General features: G+C 34.4%; 1 long non-coding RNA gene across 1 annotated transcript in view; it reads left to right on the top strand.

Moving 5' to 3' along the window:
• The window catches only part of LOC123394032, a 34,477-nt gene extending 26,919 nt beyond the window's left edge, over positions 1-7,558 (top strand). The window contains exon 3 of the long non-coding RNA XR_006608816.1: positions 7,400-7,558. This is a non-coding gene — a long non-coding RNA (uncharacterized LOC123394032). The remainder of the gene's footprint in view (positions 1-7,399) is intronic.
• Positions 7,559-12,218: the final 4,660 nt, after the last annotated feature.

Genomic DNA, 12,218 nt, shown 5'->3' with positions numbered 1-12,218 from the left:
AGAGAAAGAGAGGAGGAAGCAGGCTTTCCACCAAGGAGAGAGCCCGATGCGGGGCTCGATCCCAGGACTCTGGGATCATGACCTGAGCTGAAGGCAGAGGCTTTAACCCTCTGAGCCACCCAGGCACCCCATCATTTTTAAAACTTTGTTTAAAGTATCCATTGAAGAAGCAAAGTTTTATCTACACTGTAATTGGAAAACAAAGGACAGTACCAAAGTTTTCTACTACTGGGATCACTTCATTTGTGTAATACAGAGTTCAATTTACTGACTTGTACATCAAGGATGTAGGCAGGATGTAGAGAGATTTTACTCTTAGAAATTTAATGATAGCAATCAGATGAGAAATGGATAATCCTGTTCACTTTCAGGAAGCAACTTGATAAATCAAGTTAGGTGAAGTTAGGTGGAGAGGAAGATTCAGAGTGTGGAGGGGACTTGAGTGCATAGAAGGCAGAAATCTTTCTAGTGCTAGAGCTTCATCTACTAGGAAAGCTCAGTGTTGTAGTGCCAAGTGCCACAGACCCTTCCGGAGCAAGTAAGACTATTCCAGGGAGCTTCCTAGACTTTCCCAGAAGAGGGAGAAATTGGCAAACTAATCATGAATCAGGAAGAGTTTTATCTCTTCGGTGTTAAGATGAAAATCCCCTAAACTTACTTGAGGTGAAAACTCTCATCTGTTCTCACATCAGCATTAAGAAAAAGCAGCAGCTATTTGAGGGAAGAGCTAAAAGTGTTCTTGGAAGAATTGGCTCACAGTTCCTTGTCTAATCCCACACAGAGTTCACACAGTGTTTTATGTGAAGACCTGGTAGGCTTTATCTTGAGAGAAATGAAGTTACCTCTAAAACCCTGAGTTTCATACACTTCTGTTTTTCATGTTTTCCTTTTCCTTTATTTGGTTGTTTTTTTTTTTTTTTGTCCCACAAATTTAAAGTATAAATTAGAACATTGTGCATATTGTTACACTGTTTATGTCAGATATCCCAGGTATGTTTTTCTACAAGTAGATTTTATTTTCCTGCTTGGATTCTAGGAATATATTCATACGCATACCTACTTCTCTTTGTTTCATATAAAACAAAGTGTTTTAGACAAACCACATTTCTCTAGCAGAAAGCATCTCATATCTGCCATTTCATCTTAGAAGTCATCAGAAGATTTAAAATAGATGCAGATGAGCAAAAGATACTTTCTTGGCTAGAGCTTAAGGAACTTTATGAGTTCATTGCATCAACCAAGAAAGAATTATGCACTCTCTGCCCTCTCTATTAGTGCTCCAGTAGAAATATAATGTGAGCTGAATATATAATGTAAATGCCCTAGAATCCAAATTAAAGAGAAATACAGAATTAATTTTAAACAAAATATCTGATTAACCCAGTAGTATCATTAAAAAGTGGAATCAGTATAAAGAAGATATTGAGAATTTTTACATTCTGAGCTTTGGTTTTTATTTTTAACCAATTCTTTGACATTTAGGGGGTATATTTACATTTATACAGCATTTCATTTTAGAGTGTCCATAATTCAGTTCTGTGTGTGACGGTCATTGGATTAGGTTCTAAACCTGTACTAAAGTAGCAGGAATTAATGATCTCCACCAAAGTACATTCCTTCAGCTTTTTAAACCATAGATTCATTTTCTGATTCATTCCGTGAACTTAGACTAGTTTATTCTGTATTTTCAATCCCAGTGTGCTAAGGGTTTTGGATACTAAATCAAAGACATTGCTGGATTCTTAGGGTAAATCTGAGATGATAGGAGAGTGAAGCTCTATTTCTGGACCAGAGAAAGGTGGACATGTTTTCCAGATTTGGGGACTAGACCTTCTGGATCTCAGATCCATCTTAAAACTGCTGTCACTTATGATACACTTCAGTTCAGGAGTGTAGCCTGTTCCAGCACTCACTGCTGGAACAGATCCGTACATCTGGGAACTTGGGTTGCTTCTGCTGACTTTTTGCTAAAGATCAGGTCTCCCGCCCTTACCTTACATCTTATTAATCCTGAGTCTTCGAAGTTTCAAAGTTAAGTTCTTCTTCCACAAGTTCTTTTTTGTTTTAGAAACACTCCCAATAGGTAGGGAATCAGGGGGAGGCAATACATGCTCTTAATGCTGCTGCTTAGTGTTGCCTAAATGTCTGGTATTCTGAACTTGCCTGGTCTCAGGGTTTAGTTAGTCTTGTACTTTATAGCTATTTCAGTTGTTCATTGTCAAAAGGACTAAATAATCTTTCTTCTTTTCATACTCAGGGAAATTACCTGCAGTTTATAGAGATATTTTCCCCAAGAAAATATAACCCTACCAATATAATCAGCATTTTTACGTAGTCTTCTTCTGTATTATTCTAATATGCATTATGGTTTTATTCCTCTATTTTTAAATTTTTGTTTTAAATACTTACAGATCCATAAAAAGTAATAAAAATCCTTTGTATGGTTCACCCAATATCCCGTAATGATTACATTTTTATATAAGCCTAGTACAGTATCAAAACCAGGATATTGTTTGTAGTATGTATGTAGTTCTGTGCCATTTTATTACTGTGTAGATTCTGGCAACAACACTGTATTTAAGAAGCAGAAATTACTGCACCTCTACAAAGTTCTGCCTTGTGTGCTGCCTTTTAATAATCACAGTCATTCCCTTCTTCCTCTACCATTCCTCATGGCAACCACTAATCTGATTTTCCATGCCTATTAATCAAATCATTTCAAGAATGTTATGTGATACTATATAGTGTATGAGCTTTTGAGATTACTTTTTTCACTCAGAATAACACCTTGGAAATTCATCCAAAGAGTTGTGTCTATCAATAATTTGTTCCTTTTTATGGCCAAGTATTGTTCCATTGATATGGGTCATTGAGAGACATTTTAATCACTTCTAGTTTTTAGCTATTCCATATAAAGCTCCTGTGAGTATTTGTGTAGATGTAAATTTTCATTTCTCTGGGATAAATGCCCAGTAGTGTGATTTCTGGGGCATATGACAGTTCTCTGTTAGTACTCAAAAAAAATTACCAAGCTGTTTATCACAAATGCCAGAACAGATTCTCATCAACATTGTATGAGTGACAGTTTCTCTGCATCTTTACCAGCATTTAGTAGTAGTATTATTTTTTAATTTTAGCCATTCTGGTAAGTATGTATTGCTATATCAGTGTAGTTTTAATTTCTATTTCCCTAATAACTAATGGAGGTAATGTCTTCTTATGTGCTTATTAGCCATTTTCCTGAAAAATATATCTTCATGTCTTCCCATTTTCTCACTTGACTTTTAATTTTTTTACTGTTGAATGTAGAGTTCTTTATATACTCCCGAGTCCTTACATAAGAGTAAAGTATGTGGTTCCAGGTATTCCCGCCCTGTCGATAGTTTGTCTTTCCATCTTCTTCATAGAGTCATTCAAGAGTAAAAGATTTTAATTTTGATGTCCAATCTATCAACATTTATTTTCTTTTGTGGATTTTTTTCTTTTGTGGATTTTTTTCTTTTGTGGATTTCTTTTTATGTTATATCTAAACTCTTTATAAACCAAGGCCAAGACACTGAAAACTTTTGTTTTCTTCTGAGATGTTTATAGTTTTACACTCTACATTTAAATCTGTGATCCATGAGGCACCTGGGTGGCTCAGTCAGTTAAGCATCTGCCTTCAGCTCAGGTCATGATCTCAGAGTCCTGGGATCCAGCCCCCTCTTGAGCTCCCTACTCACTGGGGAGTCTGCTTTTCTCTCTCCCTCTGCTCCTCCCCCTGCTTGTTCTCTCTCTCTCTCTGTCAAATAAATAAATAAATAAATAACGTTGAAATAGATAACTCTGTAATCCATTTTCCATGAATTTTTGTAAGACATGAGGTTTGGGTCAAGGTTCATTTTTTCCCTACAAATATCCAGTTACTTTGCACCATTTTAAAAAAATATTATCCTTTCTCTATTAAATTCCCTTTGCATTTTTGTCAAAAGTCAGTTGACTATATATTTGTATATATCTACTTCTGGGTTTTCTATTCCATTGATCTGTGTGTCTACACCTCCCCAATACTATACTGTCTTGATTGCTGTAACTATAAAAAGTCTTAAGTTGAACGATCATCCTACCTTTTCTTTGTCATAATTGCTTATGTATTCTAAGTTTATTTGGTTTTCAGTGTAATTTTAGACTTAGCTTGTGTTTATCTAAAAAAAAAAAAATCTTGCCAGGATTTTGACAGAAAATATGTTATACCTAAATATCATCTTGGAATTAAAACATCTTTAGTATGTTGAGTATTCTAATCCTTGAATATAAGGTGTATCTCTTTATTAATTTAAATCATTTTAAAAATTTCTTTAATGAACATTTTCTAGTTTTCAGAATACGAGTTCTACATATGCTTTCTTTGATTTATTATTTCATCCTATTTAGTAATTATAAATGGTATTGTCTTTTAAATTTCAGTTTCATATGCTTATTGCTGGTATTTAGAAGTGCAACTGACTTTTGTTTATGGATCTTGTATCCTATGAACTTAAAAAACCTATTTCCTAGTTCTGGGTTTTTCCTATAGATCTATATTTTCTGTGTGGACTGTCATGTCATTAGCAAATAGGAACAGTTTTCTCAATTTTTTGATCTATATGTCTTTTATTTCCTTTTCTTACATCATGCCACTGGGTAGGACTTCCCATAGTATGTTGAATAAGAATGGAATCATAGGAATATGATGCCATATTCCTGATCTACAGGGGAAAACATTCAGTCTTTCACCATTAAATAAATGTTAGCTATAGGTATGTGAAAGATGCTTTTTATCAAGTTGAGAAATTTCCTTTCTATTCCTAGTTTGCAGAGAGTTTTTCATCATGAATGTGTGTTACATTTTGTTCAGTCCTTTTTGCTTTACTGATATATATGAACATGTCATTTTTTTTTCACTTTAGTCTATTGATTGCATTGATCATTTTTGAATCACTCTTGTTGACCTAACCCCCCCCCATCATGGTGTATACTTCTTTTACATATTTCTGAATTCTAATCAATAATGTTTTTTTAAGACTTGTTTATGTTTATATTCATTGTATTATGTTTATAATGGTCTGTTGATTTCTGGTTTTTTGTTTTGTACTGTATTTGTTGATTTTCTCTTAGGGTAATTCTAGCCTCATAAATGAGTGGGGAAGTATTCTTTCCTCTAGTTCTGTTTTCTGTATAGAATTGTTGTTAATTCTTTAAACATTGGTAGAATTCTCCAGTGGACCATCTAGGCTTGGAACTTTCTTTTTTGGGGGGATAACAATGGTTGGAGTAGGGATAAGGACAGATATGTGAGTAAACTGAATTCTAAGAACTAAAAGTGAGAATCTTCTTAGAGATGAACCATTCTGTCTTAGTCTGTTTGGGCAGCTATCATAAAACACCATAGAGACTGGGTGACCTATAAATAATAGGAATCTTTATCTTACAGTTTTGGAGGTTGGGAGATCAAAGAGCAAATTGGAAGATTCAGTGTCTGGCAAGGGCCTGCATAGACAACCATTTTTTCCTTGTGTTCTCTTGTGGGGATGGGGCAAGAGATGGGGTTTCTTTTATAAGGGCATGAATCCCGTTCAGAGGGCTCCACCGTCTTGACCTCTTCACCTCCCAAAGTCCCCACCTCCAAAAATACCATCACACTGGGTGAATAGGTCTCAACATACGGAATTTGTGGGGAACACAGTTCATTCTCTAGCACATTCAAATCCTGTGTCTTACAAATGAGGAAACTGAGGCTCAGAGAAGATCAGTGACTTTTTTAAAGTTGTAGGACTTATGGAAGATCCAAAGAAAAACACCGGTCCCTTGTTCCCTGTCAGTACTATTTTCACAAACCTCCGGAATTTATTTCTTTGAAAAGAAATCTTTGACTGCTGGTTTAACTTATATATAAAATCACTATCTGAAAGTGTCTTTACCCAGTACAGTGAGTAGAACCTTGGCTCTGGTGAAACTTCTAGGAAAAGTTGCTGTCCTTTTTTGGTTGAAGATTTGTTTTGTGTAAAGCTTTTAAACCAAAATATTTCTGAAACAACAAAATAGAATTGTGTCTGGCAGTATCTTTGGAGAACGGTTGGGATTATCACCCTCTTAAGTATTTTCTAAGTTATTTTCACAAACACCTGTGGCTAAAATTAGTGGAGAAAAAGATGATAATTTCAAAAGATAGGATCTTTTTTAAAATAGGATATTCTAAAAATCATTAATTCCACATAGTTTCTGGGAGCTGTTTTTCCCTTTCATTAACGTAGAAAGTGGGTCATTCTGTTTTTTTTTTTTTATAGTGAGCAGTGTAGATATAATTACTCTTAAATTTAAATAAGTATCTGATTATACTGAACCGAGCCAAGAAATATTGATAGAGAAGTAGAAAAAATTTTTTATTTGGAGGAGTGTTTATGAAATCTGTAAACACCAGTTAAAAACTACATTAGTAATTTTTAATAAGTTATTTCTGTGTCAGATTAATTTATCTGAAAAATTATGCATACTTTCTTTTGCAAATTGAACTGGGTATGATGATAATTTACAACTCATTTTCCTTTATGATTTTGTTACTGTTTTAATAGTTATGTTTGTGGATATATTTCTGTTGGTGGGAGCACTAGAAACAGACCTGAGACCCAATCTGGTTTTATTTGTGAGACATTGAACAAATCTTTTTCTTGTTAACCCAGTTTTATCTGGGAAGTGAGGAGATGGAAGTAAATGCCATTGCAGATGTATTCCAATTCTGATAACCTGTTATTATGTAAATCTAAGAAGCCATAAGTTACTCATATTAAAAAGCATGCATGCTTAACCTGTGGCCTGTATGTCACATTCTTGACAGTACTCACTCTCAAAACATCCTAAGTCTTTTTAATGCTGTGTTGGTTCTGCTATTTTCAGCCAGTGTTCTTTATCTGCTAATCCTCTGAAAACCTATGACTTAAAAAGAAATAAACATTTTTTGTATGATAGTTTTTTTGTGCTTGCCTGATTTATAATTAATGCAATTTCTCTGTTTTAACACTTGTTTAAAAAAAATCTATCTTCCTTTTAAAATGTTTTCACATTTTTGAAAGACTGGAATCTGCTATTTAAAAAAGAGCTATATGATGATAAATGTAATGTATACAAGAAAGAATATGTATTTTCATTTCTTATGCTTTAACTATAAATATTAGGGGAAAAATAATTTTTTTCTTAAAATATACGAATAATACCTAGGTTTGTATTATGATATATTTTTAATCATTTGAAACTACCTATATTTTTAAAAAATCTGTATTCTTATTAACACTATTGTTATTTTTTTTTAAAGTATGACTTTGGTTTTTCTATTTTTCGGTTCCCTGTTTTATTATACCTCCCTACCCCATCTCTCTCTGCACAGGGTGGGTATTCTGCTCCCTCCTTCTCTCCTTGGCAGGGCTCCTTCCAAGGGATGCCACGGACTGTTCCGCCGCACCGCAGACAGAGTGAGTCTGTGTCTCTCACTCCTATCCTGCTCTGGCTTCCCGTTCATGGTATTTCCCTTCTGCATGACCTGTCCCTTCCCAGCACCCCATCTCCTGTCCAGAGTGACCTGTAGGCATGTGCTAAACCAGCACTCCCTGGGTTCTCTTCTCTTAATTAACCCTTCCTTTGACTGCATGTGAATAGACTTCTACTTAGAACCTTAGGAGAACTACCTGAAGTTAATTTAATTCTAATGCTGTTTAACCTATTGCCAGTGAACCTAGACCTACTGACATGCATCTGCCTTTAATGTATTTTCTTTTTTTGTGACCTTGAGATCTATGAATAACAATTTTTTATCTAGTTAAGTCAAAAATATATATACTATCTGTAATGATATGGACAGATGCATACTGATTGAGGGAGCAGGCTTACTAGACCATTGCACATTTCTTTAAATATTTCTTAAGAAGATTTGATTGCATTTCACTGTCATCTAAAAGAAATCTTTTTAATCTAATTTCAAGGGTTTTTTTTTTTAACAACTAATCCATTTTTGTAATTCATCAGCTGCTTTACAGTACAGAAGAAAAGGGCTCTTGAATATGCATGGTTTACTAACATTTTCTAATGATTTTAGTAATTTGTTTGACTTAAAAGATTTTTTGTTTACATTGAATCTATGCTTTCCAAAACAGTGTTTATTATTTTACATTATATACTTAAAGTACACCTGGTAAGTTGGTTATATTTTATCTTTTTTGAAAAGTCACCACAAAAAAGCTAATACTAGTGAAAAAAAAAGGTAATTAATATTGTCAATCAGTCACTTTTATGGATCCTGCATGGAATTACCCTAATATTTTTGATTCAGATCATTTTTTAAATAAATTATCTATATGAAATATCAAAGGTCACATAGTTTTAAGCAGTTAAAGTTAAGAAATGTGATTTATATTCAAATAAAAATTCATTTATTGAATTAGGCAAAATTATGAGGTACAGTATGAATTTGAGATAAGGTTTGAGGTGTATTTTTGGGCTATTATGCCTCTGCTTCCCTTTTGTTTTTTTGTTTTAAAAGAAAATAGAACAGAAAGTTTTGTATAGGTTTTTATGTCAGATTATTTAGTAGCAAGTTAATTTGTTCAGTGGAAGCAAGGAGAAGAGAGATTCTTCCTCCTCCTCCTCCTCTTCCTTTTCCATCCCCTACCACCTTTTGTAGGCCTCCTTTTTACTTCTCTTGTCTTCAAGTACTTCTCTTTCCTTTCTCCTCTATTTACGTATTCCTAGCACAGAAGAAATTACTTTAAAAACTCTAGTGAACTAATCTGACTTTCAAAGGGCAGGTGTAACATAATAATATATTTTTTAGATTTAACAGCTAGTAATTTGCATGGTTTGACAGATTTCCCTCAGATTAACATCCTTGCCCTTGAATTTACTGTAGCTCCCTTTAGTTTCCTGTCTTCTTTCCCTACCATTCTTCTCCCTCATTCTCCTTCCCTTCAGCTAGTTATAATGTGGAATTGAAGTTTAAGGTAATTATTCCATATTGCAAACAAAAATTTACGTTTATTTTGAAAACATGTATCTTAGAAATGCTCATTTCACTAGTTTTTTATTTGTGTAGCTTTAGAATTTTCTTGTCCCTCCCTTCAGTCATTGGTCCTTCATTTCTAAACGTTGCTTCCTTCTTTCCTCTTGGGTTAGAGCTGCCTTTTCATTTCCCAACTATAAAGAAAGAGCACTGTCCGCAACACTATCAGGATACTTTTTTTTCTGGCTTTTATAGATCAAATCTTTCTTCTCCTCATCTTCTAATTAGTAAGGAGAAAGTTTTGGTTCTCTAGAGTTTGAATGTGTTAGCCACATCAGAAGGTAGTGCGTATATTCTCACGGCTTATATAGCTAAGAGAACTGGCCCTGGAACTTGATCACTGAGACTTACAGGACCCTCTTGGTGGAAAGTGATAGTACAAGACTTGTTGATATCTCTTGCTGAGTAGGGGAGGTTCCTTTAGAGGAACAATATGTTTTTACTACTAACTATACTATTTTGGATTTACCCTGAGAACAACTAAAGCAGTTTACTAATAAAATTAACATTATTTTAATATTTTAAAGAATATTTTAAATTTCTCTAAAAATAAAGAATTTTTATGGAATATAAAATATAGAATTATGTATAAATTATCTAAAATACAGAATTTTAGTTTTTTTTAAAGAATATTTTGAATTTTTCTAAAATATAGGAAAGAGACGCCTGGGTGGCCCCAGTTGGTTTAGCATCTGCCTTAACGGCTCAGGTCATAATCCTTAGGTACTGGGATTGAGTCCCACATCAGGCTCCTTACTCAGTGGGGAGCCTGCCTCTCTTTTTCCCTCTGCATCACCCTCCATTTGTGTGTGCTCACACACACACTCTCCCTCTCAAGTAAATTAAATAAAAATCTTCAAAAAATATATAGAAAAATAAAGGTATGGAATCCAGTGGTTTTCATAGTGTTTTGGAATAGATCTCCCCCTTCTACACTAAAAAAACTATATTTAGTTAAGTAATATTTGTTTCCATGTTTAGTTAGTATGTGATTCCTAGGGCTGAGTTTTGGAGAGGTTAATTCTATAAGTGATGGTAGATAGTGAAGAGAGTTCCCCTTTATTATAATGTTTTATTAATAAGTTCTTTTTTTGAGGCCATCTTGAACATCAACATAAGTGAAACTGACTTTTCTTTTTTTTTAAATTTTTTTAAATTATTTTCAGCATAATAGTATTCATTGTTTTTGTACCACACCCAGTGCTCCATTGCAATCCGTTGCCCTCTATAATACCCCCCACCTGGGTACCCCTCCCGACCTCCCACCCACCGCCGCCTTCAAAAACCCTCAGATTGCTTTTCAGGGGTCCATAGTCTCTCAGGTTCACCTCCCCTTCCAAATTTCCCCCAATCCCTTCTCCTCTCTAACTCCCCTTGTCCTCCATGGTATTGTATGCTCCACAAATAAGTGAAAACCATATGATAATTGACTCTCTCTGCTTGACTTATTCACTCAGCATAAATCTCTTCCTGTAGCAACATGGAACGGGACTGGAAGAGATTATGCTGACTTTTCTTCTAAAGACAAAGTCAGGCAAGCTTCACTAAGGTTTTGTTTTTGTTTTTAATTTATAGGAATAGTAGACCTTCCAGCTTAATGAGATTAGCCTGTTCTGGATATGTGGAGAATGAAATAATTAACGTTTTCGCAGGGGAGTGTTTAAAGCTCTGGGTCACTCAGAGAAAGCTGCATTGGCCTAGGATGTTCTTGCTGAATTTAAGAATAACTCCAGAAAAATGGAGAAAAAAGGAAAATCCTGGTCTTTATATACTTTTCCTTACTGAAAATTTGTTACTTCATTTCTTTTTCTTGAGTATATTACTAGACTCAACTGACAATGCTTGTCTTACCAGTTTTCAAATTAATTTTTCTTCTGGGTTAAAAACGAGCTACCTTTGGATGTAGAAGGGGTCTTGTCTCCTTGTTGTCCTGATTTCAGCTTTTGTCCCAAATTGACTTAACTAATACTAGTTTAGTCTTTTTTATCCAATTTTATAAATTGAGGAATGATGTACGATAACACCTCCGACCTCATAGTAGGAAAATTTTAACAACAAAAGATAATTGGCTTTTGACAAGTAAAACACGCTCTTATGGGTCATCCTCAAGTAGCACTTCTTTTTCCTCAGAGATACCATATCTTTTAAGGAGATACCTTGACTTTTTCCAAAAAACTGTATTTTGACACTCACTACATACCTATTTTTGTTTGTCCATTCTTTGCCTAAAAAGAGCTATTAAATGTGCCCTTGCAAATTTAACACCTTGATTGCCGCAGAGCCATTTAGCAACAATCTTATCACACTTTTACCTCTAATGTGCTAGTAAATCGTAATTGGTCGAGACAAACACATTGGTCTTTTTAAACAACAATAAATAACCATCAGGCATCTACTTGTCTTAATAGTGATTAGACAGTTTCTTGATCCTGTTATGCCACGTATGTATTGCCTGATTCTTTCTAAATTTATATTATTAATCCAATCTTAACTTTTCCACCCCCAGAAATTTTACATTGTCATATATCCTCCTCCTTCTCTTATACGGCTTTTCTGGGATGTTTCACAAGCAATATGAACTTAAAATTTCATTTCTTACCATCCAGATGTATTTACAAATTTGAAATTACCCGAGTTACTTAACGCCCCGCACACATGTGGGTGCTATTATTAATTTAATGAGAAAAAGTCTGAATGCAAATAGCTGCTTGTCTTTTGAATACACAATATTTCTCTCAATTTTCTTACTCTTTTGGTTGTGCTTGATGTCACCTAGTATTTCATTCATGAACATTATCGTAACACCCCGTAATATTTTTGAAAGCATCATTTTTATAGGGACAGTGATAATAATTATTATTGTCGGCCTCTATACTATTTGTACCTCCTTTTTCCTATGTTGGACAGTGCTGTTGTTTCTAATTTTTCCCCTCTAAATAGAGGTAGCTTTGCATGCCATCTATCTTGTGTTAGATCAGTATACTTACCCAATCTAGGTAGATTCTGAGGATTGTTGGCTGAATCAAAGGCGTGTGGCACTTTCAGAAGGCATCGTATGTTACTGTGGCACTGCAAACATGTTCATAAGTTGTACGTATATGTGCTCCCCTCGCTTGGTCCAATGTGCTTACTCAATTTTATATGTAAGGGTAGC

The sequence above is a fragment of the Mustela putorius genome, unplaced genomic scaffold, assembly GCF_011764305.1.
Source record: "Mustela putorius furo isolate JIRA1106 unplaced genomic scaffold, ASM1176430v1.1 tig00001157_pilon_pilon_pilon, whole genome shotgun sequence".
Classification (NCBI taxonomy): domain Eukaryota; kingdom Metazoa; phylum Chordata; class Mammalia; order Carnivora; family Mustelidae; genus Mustela; species Mustela putorius.
Note: the sequence above shows the minus strand (reverse complement) of the source record. Positions and strands in the feature narration are given on the sequence as shown.